This window comes from Polyodon spathula, chromosome 2 (assembly GCF_017654505.1).
Source record: "Polyodon spathula isolate WHYD16114869_AA chromosome 2, ASM1765450v1, whole genome shotgun sequence".
Lineage (NCBI taxonomy): Eukaryota > Metazoa > Chordata > Actinopteri > Acipenseriformes > Polyodontidae > Polyodon > Polyodon spathula.
In genome coordinates, this window is record NC_054535.1 from 58,157,795 (window position 1) to 58,172,973 (window position 15,179).

Genomic DNA, 15,179 nt, shown 5'->3' on the forward strand with positions numbered 1-15,179 from the left:
GACTCTGTACTGATTAAATAAATTGCTGGATGGGACAAATAACATGACAATGAACGTGCTGCATATATGGTCTTTATTAAAGAATGCCAGATACTTTTGGGTAACTGAGTTTTGGGACTGTTTCTAATTGATGTCTACATCTGTATAACTTGGCAAAGCTTTGCCTTACACTTCCAACCAATTCATGGATGCAGACGTGCAGTCTCAATGTATAGGCAAATCCACACCAGACAAAAAATGTCAGCAGCAACTGTTGGGAGATGTTGTATGCTTGCCTTTTAACAAATGACAGCACTCTGTTTTAGTAAGGAAGCAAGTACCACTATTTTTAGGCTTTTATAGTGCTCTGAAATATTAGATGTGTTTAATGTTTAAACAGGTCTGCGAAATGTCAGTGAAATCCTAATTATAATCAATTTTTTCCCACTGCATTCGGTACTTTTTTGCTTTTTAGTGACAGGCTCGTCAACAACACCAGCCATCATGAAATTTTGCCAGTAAAACCAGACGCACAGGTGCAAGCACCAAGAAAAACACATGACACGTACCATATATGACTGCATGTTAACGTGATTGGATGGCCGCATAGATGCAATGCAAGCAACTCACTCAAACAACATGCCCTAAACCAGTAGTAGTATGCTGTTGCACGTATATACATTGCACTAAGCCACATATATGAAATTTCCTAACAAAAAAATTAAAATTTCACATTTTACGCCTGGGTTTTCAACATTTATTCTAAAAAAGCATTTTTATGCTTCTGCAATTTAATAGTGGCATTGTTATTTTTGATATCTGCAAATCACGATATGAATTTATCCGGAAACTAATCTCAGGCTTGTTTTATCAAACGTTATTACTTACACTGCTTCACGTCTGGGGCTTTATTAGAGACTAGATGATTAATCGTAATGTAGACATTTATAAATACTTTAAAATAACCTTTTTTCTCACTCATATTTAGGAAACATTAGAAGTGGTATGGATGTAAATTATGTACTTAAACATTATTAAAAAGCCTGACACTAACTGTGAGGATGAATTACCTGGGTTTTAGAAGACAGTTTATCTCTGCATTGAAGCAAGCACTGCCAGACAGTATCCCAGGATACACAACAGGGATTAGCTTCCCACTCCTGGACCACACTGTGATGAAAAGCTGCAAAGCAAGATACGATCTTTAATATTACCCAATGCTTTGTAGAAGTCACAAAACATTATCATATTAGTTTATTTTATTTTGTTTTGCCTAGCTTGTAGATAACTAGAGTTAAAATGTTTTACTCTTCACTACTGCTGATTATGAAATGTGTATTTACATAGAACTAGCATTTATCTTACTATATGTACTGGCAGGGGTGGAGCTATTAACATCCTTCAGGTCTTGTGCATTAATGATCTAGTGTGGTGACTTCAAATGTAGTTCAGCATGGCCATGATCTTTATTCTTTTGCATACAATTCATGCAAAACAGAGAGAGAGAGAGAGAGAGAGAGAGAGAGAGAGAGAGAGAGAGAGAGAGAGAAGACAGGACAGGACAGAACACTGCCAAGTTGCTACAATTTTTTTTTTTTGGTTTTTGGCGATTGGGCCAATGTTTCTTTTGTGTTTTGGTGAAGTAAAACATTTAACCAGATTTTATCATTTTGTTTCATATCTTTCAGAATATTAATAGGAATTATAAACAGTTTAAATCAGATAAGTTGACAGATTTCTCTACCAAGTGGTGCTTGCGCCACTCATACACGTTCACACACTAGTGAACAGCGTACTCTTTACAGGGATCCCACCATAGGCTGTGTGATCTAGTGGTTAAAGAAAAGGGCTTGAAACAAGGAGGTTCCCTGTTCAAATCCTTGCTCACTCACTGACTCACTATGTGACCCTGAGCAAGTCACTCAACCCATTTGTGCTCAGTCTTTCGGGTGAGATGTTGTTGTAAGTGACAGCTGATGCATGGTTCACACACCCTAGTCTCTGTAAGTCACATTTGTTAAAGGTGTCTGCTAAATAAACAAATAATAATAATAATGTCTGACAGAGATGGAGGACTGCTCTTTCCGTTATCAAGATGAGTTCCTGACATTTTTTATTATTATTAAACCTTTATTTTACTAGGAAATCACATTGAGATTGAAACCTCTTTCTCAAGTGAGACCTAGCCAAGAAAGGTAGCAGCAGTACAATAAAACATATTACAATACAAAATAGAAATACAAAAATAAAATACTTTTAAAACACAGACAAGTCATACTCAATGCAATAAACAATCGGTTAGTGACAATCAGTTAGTGACAGGTATAATCAACACAGCAGAACAACGCAGTTAAACGAGGCAGTCTTCCCAGCGACAGCGAGTGGAAGCGACAGCGAGTGGGAGAAGTACAGCGTGGAAAAGTACAGAGCAGTTTCGAAGCAGTTTGAAAGCAGGCTGACGGCTGCAGAAGAAACTAAACTTCAAAAAAAAAAAAAAAAAAAAAAACCCCTCAACATGGTCTTCAAGCCAGTAATCTGTGACACCTGCTTGATGTGGGAAATCCGAGAAAACCCAGCGGAGCTAAACCAAGTGTGCGTAAAGTGCCGCGCGATCCAGGATTTGCATAAACTAGTAAGCATGCTAGAAATGGAGCTGGAAGAAGTGAGACAGCAACAAGATCTTGAGGAACTGGCACACCCACAATTCATGGAAGTCTGCATCACCCCTAACAGACTGAAAGCCACCAGGGAGATAGAAGGTCAGAACAGCTGGGTTCAGGTAGGCAGAAGCAGGGAAAAAAAGAAACTTCGTCAAACACAACCACCAGAAATCAAAACAACCAACAGATTTGAGTCACTTCAGAATTGTGATGAGCAGAACCAACAACAAGAGAATGAAAGGAACAACATCCAGGACCCTATTGACAGTGGTGACAAGACAGTAAAAAGAAGGGAGGTCATGATTGTTGGGGACTCCATATTGAGAAACACAGCAAGTTCAGTTCGCAGTTTGGACCCCCTTACTACAACAGTGTGCTGCCTTCCGGGAGCCTCGGTCAAGCACATCACTGAAAACGTGGACAGGCTCCTAGAACGAACAGGAGACGACCCGGTAGTAGTCGTCCACATCGGTACAAACAACATTGGAAGAGACAGACCAAAATCCCTGCAAAACAAATTCAGAGAGCTAGGAAGGAAATTAAAAGAGAAAACCAAAACTGTGGTATTTTCTGGTATACTACCCGCACCTTGCAAAGGACCATATGGACAGCTGGAAATAATTAATCAAAACCAATGGTTGAAGACGTGGTGCACACGGGAAGGCTTCACCTATCTTGATCATTGGACCACATTCTACAACGAGGACTATCTGTATAGACGGGATGGACTGCATTTAAATAACAAGGGAACTAGTCTACTTGGAGAAAAGATCCTCGAGCAGGTTCGGAAGCATTTAAACTAGAAAGGAAGGGGGGAGAAATCAACAAAAAAACAGAAGGGAGACCGCATCAAAACAAGAACAACAACTCAGGTAAGACAACCATTAAATGTATTTATCTAAATGCTAGAAGTATCAGAAACAAAATTCTAGAACTTGAAGCTACTGCACTAACAGGTAACTATGATGTGATAGGTGTTACAGAAACTTGGTTATCTGAGAGTGATGGGGACGAATATAATATTTGTGGGTATACACTGTATAGGAAAGACAGGCAGGACAGAAGAGGAGGAGGGGTAGCGCTATACATAAGAAACAGTCTTGAAGCCCAGGTGTTAAACCTGGACAAAGAAAATAAAACCGAATCAATATGGGTCAGAATAACAGACAAAAATTCAAAAGGCATAATAATAGGAGCATGCTATAGACCGCCAGATTCAGACGGTGAGCACAATAATCTGTTATACAATGACATTAGAAATGTGTGTAGCAAAGGAGAAGCCATACTAATGGGGGATTTCAACTTCCCCCAAATAAAATGGGAAAACCCGGTGGGTAGCGCGAAGGATGAAATAGAAATGGTGGAAATGACAAATGACTGCTTCCTAACACAATTTGTGAAGGCACCCACTAGAGGGGAGGCATGCCTTGATTTAGTCTTTTCAAATAACGAAGATAGAATAACTAAAACAGAGGTCAGAGAACCACTGGCAAACTCAGACCACAACATGGTCTCATTTGAAGTGTTTTTTAAATCCTCAAAAGTAAAGACTAAAGCTAAGGTTTACAATTTTAGAAAAGCAAACTATGAAGGCATGAAACAGAGACTAACAGAAGTAGATTGGAGTAAAATAGAGAAAACACCCACAGAAGAAGGATGGTTGTTCTTCAAAAATGTAGTACTAGAGGCGCAAAACAATTACATCCCTAAAGTAGACAAATCTAAATGTAAAACTAAATTGCCAAAATGGTTTAATAGATCAATTAAAAAAAATATTCAGCGAAAAAAAGGCACTTTACAGAGCATTAAAAAAGGACCAAAAAGAAAGTACACAGAAAGAGTACACAGAACTGCAAATGCAAGTCAAAAAGGAAGTTAGAAAGGCCAAGAGAGAAATAGAAATGAACATTGCTAAGGGAGCTAAAACCAATTCCAAAATGTTTTTCCAATATTACAACAGCAAGAGAACATTCAAAGAGGAGATTAAATGTTTAAGAGATACAAATGGCAAAATCGTAGAGGAAGAAAAAAAAATAGCAAATATGTTAAATGATTACTTTTCACAAGTTTTTACAAAGGAAGATACTGACAACATGCCCCACATGTCATCCAGTTCCTATCCAGTTTTAAATAACTTTAGCATAACTGAGGCAGAAGTGTTAAAGGGACTAGGAGCTCTTAAAATAAACAAATCCCCTGGGCCGGATGAGATCCTCCCAGTAGTACTCAAAGAAATGAAAGAAGTAATTTACAAACCGCTAACCAAGATCATGCAGCAGTCTCTTGACACAGGGGTGGTACCGACAGACTGGAAAATTGCAAACGTAATACCGATCCACAAAAAGGGAAACAAAACTGAACCAGGTAACTACAGACCAGTAAGCCTGACTTCTATTATATGCAAACTTATGGAAACTATAATAAGATCCAAAATGGAAAATTACCTATATGGTAACAGTATCACTGGGAGACAGTCAACATGGTTTTAGGAAAGGGAGATCGTGTCTAACTAACTTGCTTGATTTTTTTGAGGATGCAACATCGATAATGGATAATTGCAAAGCATATGACATGGTTTATTTAGATTTCCAGAAAGCTTTTGACAAAGTCCCGCACAAAAGATTAATTCTCAAACTGAACGCAGTTGGGATTCAAGGAAACACATGTACATGGATTAGGGAGTGGTTAACATGTAGAAAACAGAAAGTACTGATTAGAGGAAAAACCTCAGAATGGAGTGTGGTAACCAGCGGTGTACCACAGGGATCAGTATTAGGTCCTCTGCTATTCCTAATCTACATTAATGATTTAGATTCTGGTATAGTAAGCAAACTTGTTAAATTTGCAGACGACACAAAAGTAGGAGGAGTGGCAAACACTGTTGCAGCAGCAAAGGTCATTCAAAATGATCTAGACAAGATTCAGAACTGGGCAGATACATGGCAAATGACATTTAATAGAGAAAAGTGTAAGGTACTGCACGCAGGAAATAAAAATGTACATTATAAATATCATATGGGAGATATTGAAATTGGAGAAGGAATCTATGAAAAAGACCTAGGAGTTTTTGTTGACTCAGAAATGTCTTCATCTAGGCAATGTGGGGAAGCTATAAAAAAGGCTAACAAGATGCTCGGATACATTGTGAAAAGTGTTGAATTTAAATCAAGGGAAGTAATGTTAAAACTGTACAATGCACTAGTAAGACCTCATCTTGAATATTGTGTGCAGTTCTGGTCACCTCGCTATAAAAAAGATATTGCTGCTCTAGAAAGAGTGCAAAGAAGAGCGACCAGAATTATTCCGGGCTTAAAAGGCATGTCATATGCAGACAGGCTAAAAAAATTGAATCTGTTCAGTCTTGAACAAAGAAGACTACGTGGCGACCTAATTCAAGCATTCAAAATTCTAAAAGGTATTGACAGTGTCGACCCAAGGGACTTTTTCAGCCTGAAAAAAAGAAACAAGGACCAGGGGTCACAAATGGAGTTTAGAAAAAGGGGCATTCAGAACAGAAAATAGGAGACACTTTTTTACACAGAGAATTGTGAGGGTCTGGAATCAACTCCCCAGTAATGTTGTTGAAGCTGACACCCTGGGATCCTTCAAGAAGCTGCTTGATGAGATTTTGGGATCAATAAGCTACTAACAACCAAACGAGCAAGATGGGCCGAATGGCCTCCTCTCGTTTGTAAACTTTCTTATGTTCTTATGTTCTTATGTTCTTACTTAAAACAAGCACAACTCCCAATTAGATAGTCATGCAGCTTACTCTTGAATTGTACTAAAGTTATTTGGGACTGCAACTTAAGTTTAGACTGTAATTCATTCGAAGATCATGGAGCAAAATAAGTACTTATCTCAAAAGTCCCTGAGCAACTGACTCCTTTGTTCAAATTGTCTGAATATGAACAAAAGCTGCTACGGCTGAGGTTCTCTGTTGAAGGTGATCCAGTGAATATATGCCTGTACCATCATCAAGTTTTTGTTGATAAGTTTTTCTTGATAAGTTTACGCATTTGACAGTTCCGAAGTGTTATGCTGATCCCAATAAAAGCCACAAGACACAAGGATCGGTTAAATGCATCAAAGTTATTAAAGAAACAGATAGAAAGTACAAAGCACATCTGGCGAAGAAAGCTCAGCTTATTCATCCTTCATCATGCTGCTAGGCAGTACAAGAATCGCAAAAACTTCGCCAGCCTTAGCTTTCATCAGCAAGACTTTGATATCACTGCACAAAAAAAGTCTGTATGATGGTGTGGGAGGTACTATTAAGGCAAGAGCAGCACAAACTAGTCTTCAAGATAACATCATTCTTACCCCTTACCAGCTGTATGAATGGGTGAAAGGACACATAACCGATGTACAGGTCATCAGTCATAAGTATGTATTATATTCACCTATTTCGTTATCCAAGGATTTTACATTTATCATTTAAACCTCCTATTCAATATAACTTTAGTTATATTCATTAGAGAAGCATATACATTTCAGTTTCATTCCCTATACAACATTACAATTACAAGCATATAAAACACATCATAATACAATCAAAGGTTTATATTCAAAAATAGTCACTAGTATATAATATTAATTTAAAACACAATAAACCCTTCAGGTTTAAAGGGAAACTTACTTAAAATAACTATTAAACTTGTGTCTACAAGTTATGTAATTAAAAATGATTCTTAACCATTTTAATTAACTTTTAACACAATAATGGTACAACTACATAGTCACTGTAGCTTGGCTTGGTAAGTTTTGGAAGGCGAGCTTCAAAGAGTTAACACAGTTTTTGGTCTGTGCATTGGCCTAATCAACAAGATTTTAAGTAGATCTGGTTAAGAATATTCTCGAATTGGTGTTAACAACCCAATCACACAGCGTGCCACACAGATATATATCATATCCGGGAAATGCTTATATTAAAATTAATTTAACCATGAATTTCCTTGACACTGGTTATATGATGCACATATACAGCTATGGTGACTATATAAGGATGGAAAGGAACGTCAAAGTGTAGATTTATATATTAATAATAATGAACAACCACTGTCTGACAGCGACCCCTGAGGTGGTAAAGCAGCAGCACATTTGCAAGTCTTGGAATGCTAAAGGGTGCTTTGACACAGATATGGCCCCTTACAGAAAAGGAACAAACATGCCCTTCTCCATGCTGATCTACTGGTACTGTACCTAGCTATCGTTTAAAGCTCCATTGACCTTATGGAACTGAAGGCACAATAATAAGGGAATTCAAAGTAAACTTTATAGAGCTGAGGTTTACTGCTGGTAATAAACTTCCAAAGTAGCAATTTGAAAACAGAACAGATTCAATACCCTTGGGAAGAAGACAATTGAAGTTTAACTGTATAACCTTGGGTTACAGTGTTAGAAAGATAATCTTGTAAAACTAGCAGGATGTATCAAGAGACCTTGAGTATTCAGAGATGGTACCAACAAAAAAAGTGAGCTGGAGATACAAAGTCTTGTTGCCCTGGTTCATTCTCCTCTTATATTGATTGGTGCATTTATACAGAAGCTGTAGAGATGTTCAGGTAAAAACTGTTAGCCATGGCAGGCAATTTAAAATGTATAGGCTAATTGTCATTATTATTATTATTATGATTATTATTATTATTATTATTATTATTATTATAAAAAATAATAAACCGTCTGACGTATTTAAATATATATATAATATATATATAGATATATATATATATATATATATATATATATATAGTATATATATTGGGTCGGTGAACCTTTTATTGGTGGAGACTAACCAATTTGTAGTAGTGTATGGTACGTGACTATATATTCGCATATAGCGTATGACCATGTATCTAATGAGCTGCTTCACACTGAATAAATCACTATGCACCACTGCATTCTAAATTCCATGACAAACTGTCATTTTGTAGCAACAGGTGTGGACATTCTTTGACAGATGTTTTGACAGAATGTCAGTGTAACCAATGCCATCTTATTTAGGAATGAGTAGAGTTATTATGGTGCTAATGTTAAGTTTCTTATTTCAAAGGAATATATCCATGTGATAGTAATGTTCACTAAGCCTACTATAAGTATCATACATTTGTAATTCATCTGTAATCCCTCTCACTTCACCTTGTCCTTAATCAGGGTAATAATTTGGAAATGTGAGGGATATAATTCAAGGAAATTAGCGTAATGAAATTAGAGTTTTCTTCTCTAATCCCATAATCTTATTGGTGTCAGTTTCTGATTTTTGTTTAAAGTTTAATATTATGTGAGAATACTCCATCAATCAGACTTTTAAAGGCTAGAAATAAAGTTTAAAATGCAGCTTTAGTTCAAAAAATTAATAATGGTAATCTACCATAGGGTACAACAATATGAATCTCCTTTAAAACAATATTGGTACACATCCGGTAAAGACACTCTGCATGGAGTGCAGGATGCGCCCGATAGCTTGGACGTCGCCGGTTCGAGTCCAGGCTATTCTACAGCCGACCATGGACGGGAGCTCCCAGGGGGCGGCACACAATTGGCCGAGCGCTACCCATTGGGGGGGGGGGGGGGGGGGGGGGGGGTATGGCTTAGGTCGGCTAGGGTGTCCTCAGCTCACCGCCCACCAGCGACCCCTGTGGTCTGTTCCGACGGCACACGCCACTTCCGAGTCAGTGTCGGGTTGGTGGCGTTGAGCTAAGCCTAAATATAATTGGCTGATCCAAATTGAATAGAAAATTATAAAAACAATTGGCAACTACTAAATAAAAAATAAAAAAGGAAGACTTCCACTTACTGCCACTTGATAGTAGAGCTCTTCACTCAATGTTGCCATGAAACAGATAGGTCACAAATCTGGAGCTGCATTTTCATGCTTCAGGCTTGCACACATTTGTGACTTGTTTAAACTTGTTCATTCAAAATGAATCCTTTTTCTGCAGTTCAAACAATAAGCTATCTTCCAGTCTCTATCTGTTAATTTATTCAGTTGTCTATTTATCTATCCATCAATGTACTGATGTATCTGTCTGTCTCTCTAAGAGAGAATAAATAAAAGACACATGATGTGTTTGTATAGGAAACGCAAAATATATTAGGACATATTTTGTATGTGTATGTGGTTTGTTATTTCATCTTAGTGACAGTGGAATTGAATATAGCATAATCTGTAAGATCTGTACCATCATCAGGCAATGAATGCAGTGGGTGACACATTTTCAATTGTAGTGAGAATGTGACATGGAACACAAATACCATGCATATTTCTCACACTATAGGAAGTGTGCAGCCAAAACATGATACCACTGAAAAAGGTGGGTAGATCTCACAGATACATGTTAGAAAGTCATGTAGTCATGTATCAGTCTTATGTTCACGAGGCTTGTGCCGCTTTCTACTATAACTAAAGGCCATACCAAGCAATTCTTTATTAACAACTGAGATCTGCTGGTAGTCTCACTCTGGCAAGCTTCCTTAACCAAATAGGAAAAAATAAGCATACAGTACGAGGGGTTTAGAGACCTCTTCATTCAGTATTTCTGTTGTGTGACCATTTTTTCAACGTTTCAGATTATTGCCATTTGGCTTACAAAATTATAAAGCATTATAGTGTTTTCTAAACAAGGTTATAAAAAATATACTGAATCAAGTACAAATAGAAAAAATGCAGCCCTTGTAATGAATAAATAAATGTACATTTTTGTTATTTTCATGTTTGGTGATCGGATAGCTAATTGTTTTAAACCTAGACTTTTCTGCCCCTAAAATGAAATTCATTGTACAATAGCCTCACGTAGCATCTCTCATGGGTACCTACCAATGACAAGAAAAGTTACGTTTGTACCCAAGATGTATTAAATTAGCATAGCTGATAATTTGTGCCAGTGGTCTCCTGTATTATTGCTGCGGGCTACTGACAGCACCAGGCTTGAGTTAAGGTAAAATCTCTTTTATATATGTACACACTCACATTTGCCACCACTTAGAATGGGCATGTTTGTATTAATGTGATTCTCGTGCAGTAATTGATGGATGGTGTAAATTCCCACACAATGACCTAACATTCAAAATGTTCCCCAATCACTCTACAGTAATTAAAACAAAGAAGTGTGTATGTGGTTAAGACTCTTTATTAAGACACTCATTACACTAATAAAAAAAATGTGTTAAAACTTATGAATGTAATAAATAGTAAGTACAAAAAAGTCATGCAAGTGAAGAAATGCACAGAACGGGGAGACTACATTACTGCAAATAGTTTCCAGGGAAGAACTCTGTGATACGCATCTGGATGATCTTTTTTTGCAAGTATGGACGGTAAACTTTCAGTGTTTTCAAAAATATCCCAATTCGGCTCGTCAAAAGGCCTCCTCTGTTAGCCAAGTGCATGACCTGTGCTTCAGATGCATATGCCTTTTTCAGGTGAGCTTCTGTGATCCTGCATTGGCCATTAGGGCATACAGGATCTTTGGACAGGCCTCTTACTGGGGGTGCCGCTAGGGCCACTATGGTGGAGTCCACCAGAAGGAACTGTGCCAGCCCTATCGCCTCTGCACTATCCATGGAGGCAAGTGCGGCTGCACTCTTGGACACACTGGGCAATGATGCTGGGTATTGACAAGAGGATTTGACCTCCTCCAGGAAATCCGGGAACGCTGGAAAAGGCTTGGGGGTTGAAGACTACGCTGGTCTGAAAACAGACCTGCGCTGCTCAGAAAACAGACCTGTGCTGCTCAGAACTTGCCCAGGGTACCTGGAGGAAGTTGGCAGCCCTTTCCATCAGTGCCCGAACCGAATTTGAGGGCGCTGGAATCTCAGGCTCTGAGGTGAGCTCGGAGCTAGGGGCTGTTACCCATGTCAGGTCTGGGTCCTGAGTCTCCGTCCACAAGAAGGACTCCTCTTCTCAGGAAGCCACTAGGGAGAGTGCATTCTTTTCCTTGCTCATCACCACATCTTGTTGGTAAATATCAGCAGCAAGCACTGGCGATGCTGGGGTATGCTCTGGGGCAGGTGCTAATGGAGCTGGGGCAGGCGCAGGGGGGACCTGCTGCCTGCTCATGTTTGAGTATTTTGGCCATTTGGCCCTTTAACTCAGCAATTTCCCTCGCCTGGTCCACATTTCTAGATCTCTTCCTGCCCCTTGATTTATTGCAGGGGCACCGTAGAACCTACATACAAGAAATGCTCTGTGTAGTACTCAGAGGGTGGGGAGTGGAGGTCTGTGATTCTAAGACTGATGACGGCTATCCTAGGCTTGCTGCAGGATTCTTGTTTGAGAAAAGCGTTATTGTTTTTTGCAGCATGCTCTCCTTGGACCCAGCACAAAAAGATCAGGATGACCTGTCTGCCAAGGCAGCAGAGGCGTGATCGATGCCCAGGCACCTCACATACAGGGTGTGTTTGTCCTGCAGGACATGCACAGGTGAAAAATTGACATTGCAGTTGGGGTGCTTAGCTCTGGAGCTTCGACGGGGCCGAAGCACAAAGCGTCAAGCTGTGTAGCACAGAGGGACCGAAAAACCCAGATGGGTTAGCATGTGCTGGGTGAAGCGCCGCAGGTGTCGAAGTGTCGAGTCCTCGAGGCACAGAGGGTGTTGAAACACAGAGGTACCGAGGCTATGGAGCACCAGGGGCCCGAGGGTCTCGAGGGTACTTCGGCACAAGGCTAAAAACGACCTTGAAGCATTGAAGCGCTGTTGTGTACAGTCCTCAAGGTGTCGAAGCACCGAGGCACCAAGGCTATGGAGCGCAGGGGCACTGAGGCCATTGATGGTGCAATTCCCACAGCTCAAAATATCTTGAGGGTGTTGAAGCGCCGAGTCATGTAACTCTCGAGGAATCAAGGATGCCGAATCACCCAGGTACCGAGGCTATGTATCCTACGAGGCACGAAGCCACAGATGTCGGTAAGCGCTTGAACACTGAAGGCGTCGAGGCACTGAAGCGTTGAAACTTTAGTGCAGCGAAGGCACCGAAGCACCAAGGCTATGAGGACCCGAAGGTACCACAGGCGTTGAGGCCTAGACACAGGGGCGCTGAAGCACCGAGCATCAAGTATCGAGGGCAAAGCAACAAGGTACTAGGCTGTGTGTCTGTCTAGGCTGCTTGCAGTCATTCAACTAGGAAAAGCGTGTAGCCTGTAATGATGTGGAGCTGCAGTGCTGTCACACAACCAGTGAAGTGCAAAGTTTGCAGTGGAGTGGAGCACCCAAGATGGCGTCCAGACCTCGTGGTACCATCAACCGGTGCAACGTGTAGCCTGCAGTCATGGACCTAGAAAACAGAAAACACACCTGTTTTTTTTTTTTTTTAACACATAAATACACAGCTTTATGAGTGGGTGGTGAGTGTCTGCTCAACATTAAAGCCAAGGCCTAATGGAGGAAGCACATGGTTTATTCGTTTATTTTTAAACTGCAATGCAGTAGAAGAGAGACACTCGACAGCAAGTTGGAGTGTTATCTTTTTTTTTTACTGTAACACTAAAATCAATAGTAATCAGAGGCCTGTAGGGGCACTAGGCTGCACTGGTGTACTGAGGTCGCCCAGAGCCCTTGAGTCAACAGCGACTGCAGAGCGAGGCTGGACTTGCTGGAGGGTCGTGTTCTCCCCTCTGTTTTTTTACAGCTGAAAAAAGCAGAGGAACATTATAGCAAGGAGCATGCAACAAGCTGTAGAGGTTAGAAAGCAGCCTACAATCATTAGGCAATGTTTTTTTTTTTTTTTAAACGAAATGCAGTTGCGTATCATTAGCTCAGCCTTCAATTACTGAGTTTTTGATCCCGGGAAAATGGCAAGCCTACTTCCAGCAATTAGTTTGAAGGGAACTCACCCACCTTACTTATCTGTCTGTGAGGTGGGACGAAGGATGTCACCTTTGACCTGTTGGCAGGTTTGATATAAGATACTCTGTGAATACCTGACAAGCAGGCATATCCCAAAAGTATCTTTAGTGGTCATCTTCGAAATGAAAGGGAACCACTTGAGTGGGAGCGTGATCCGTGACGAGAGCGAATTAATGTCCCACTAGGTAATATTGTAAGGTGTGAGTAGCCCATTTATGGTCAAACACTCCTTTTCGACTTCCTGGGAGAGCATCTTTTTACTGAGGTACAGGATGGGGTGTTCTACTCCATATGCCTGTTGGGACAAGACCATCCCCAGATCAACACCGAAGCATCAGTGTGGAGGATGAATCCTTTGTTAAAATCTGGTGTGACGAGGGTGGGGGCCTGGCAAAGTCTCTGGTTGATAGTGTCAAACACCCCCTGACATTCTCCTGACCATTTAATTAAATTTGGAGCGCACTTTCTAGTGAGGTTTACTAAGATGTTGACCACTGTGGCATACTCAGGGATAAATCTTCAGTAATAACTGGCCAATCCCAATAGAGACCTCACCTGGGACTTGGTTTTGGGGATTGTCACATTCATCAAAACCTGGACTTTGGTGACAACGGGTTTTGCTCTTCCGTTTCCCATGGTAAATCCAAAATATTGAGTTTCTCTTTTGACAGTAAATTACCATATTGTCAATATATCCTGCTGCATACTCACAATGTGCATGTAAGACCTGGTCCATCAGACTCTGAAAGGCAGCGGGTGCACCATGTAGCCCAAATGGCATTGTTACAAAATGACTCTGAACCCTTTCTAGATGGCCGACTTCCACTTTTCCCTGGAATGAATTGCCAGACCACCCAGTCCGGGGCACACTGTTCCTTTTACTCACAGGTTGGGTGGGAGATTTATGACCAAGATGCACTCTTTCTCTGCCACGTATATCTTTAAATCATTTTCAGATATCTCTAAATCATTATATATACATATATATTATATAACTTCCTGTTCATTTAGAAAGCTCTCTAAATCATTTGAAGATATCTAAAAATAAGATCCCGCTGAACAGTTTCCAAATGTTGGCAAGTATGTGTGTGTGTGTGTGTATCCCAACAGACTCACAGCTGTAATTGCTGCCAAAGGTGCTTCCACCAAGTATTAACTCAGGGGAGTGGAGACTTATCCAGTTATGATCTTTTCAGTTTTGTATTTTTAATATATAATTTTTTTCTCAATAAAAACTTTTTTCCTCTTAAGTGTGGAGTATGGTGTATAGATGTGTGGAATATATATATATATATATATATATATATATATATATATATATATATATATATATATATATATATATGGACACACAGAACGGGAGATACAGACATTTGAAATAGTTAAGTGCCAATACCATTCCCCACTGAACCCTAAACTAATTACATGGGGTCATTCACCATAGTCATGGCTATAACCCAATGAAAAAAACAAGATTGGTGATTGGACAGCTGAGATGTGACAAGAAACGTCATCATGACTATAGTCATGAAATTAAAGCTAGTCGGCAGCATAGGGTTAATAAATCTGTCCTTTTTTAAAAAACATTTTTTAAAACTAAATAATTTTCCCACCCCCCACAGCTTGCGCCCTGGGCGGCTGCCTCGCTCGCCTCGCCCTAATTACGGCCCTGCTTACTTGATTGGTGAATGTTACA

At 39.9% G+C, this 15,179-nt stretch overlaps 1 protein-coding gene across 3 annotated transcripts in view; it reads left to right on the forward strand.

Annotated features, from left to right (window-relative positions):
- The window catches only part of LOC121298781 (serine-rich coiled-coil domain-containing protein 1-like), a 304,830-nt gene that overhangs the window by 59,628 nt on the left and 230,023 nt on the right, over positions 1-15,179 (forward strand). The window lies entirely within an intron of this gene.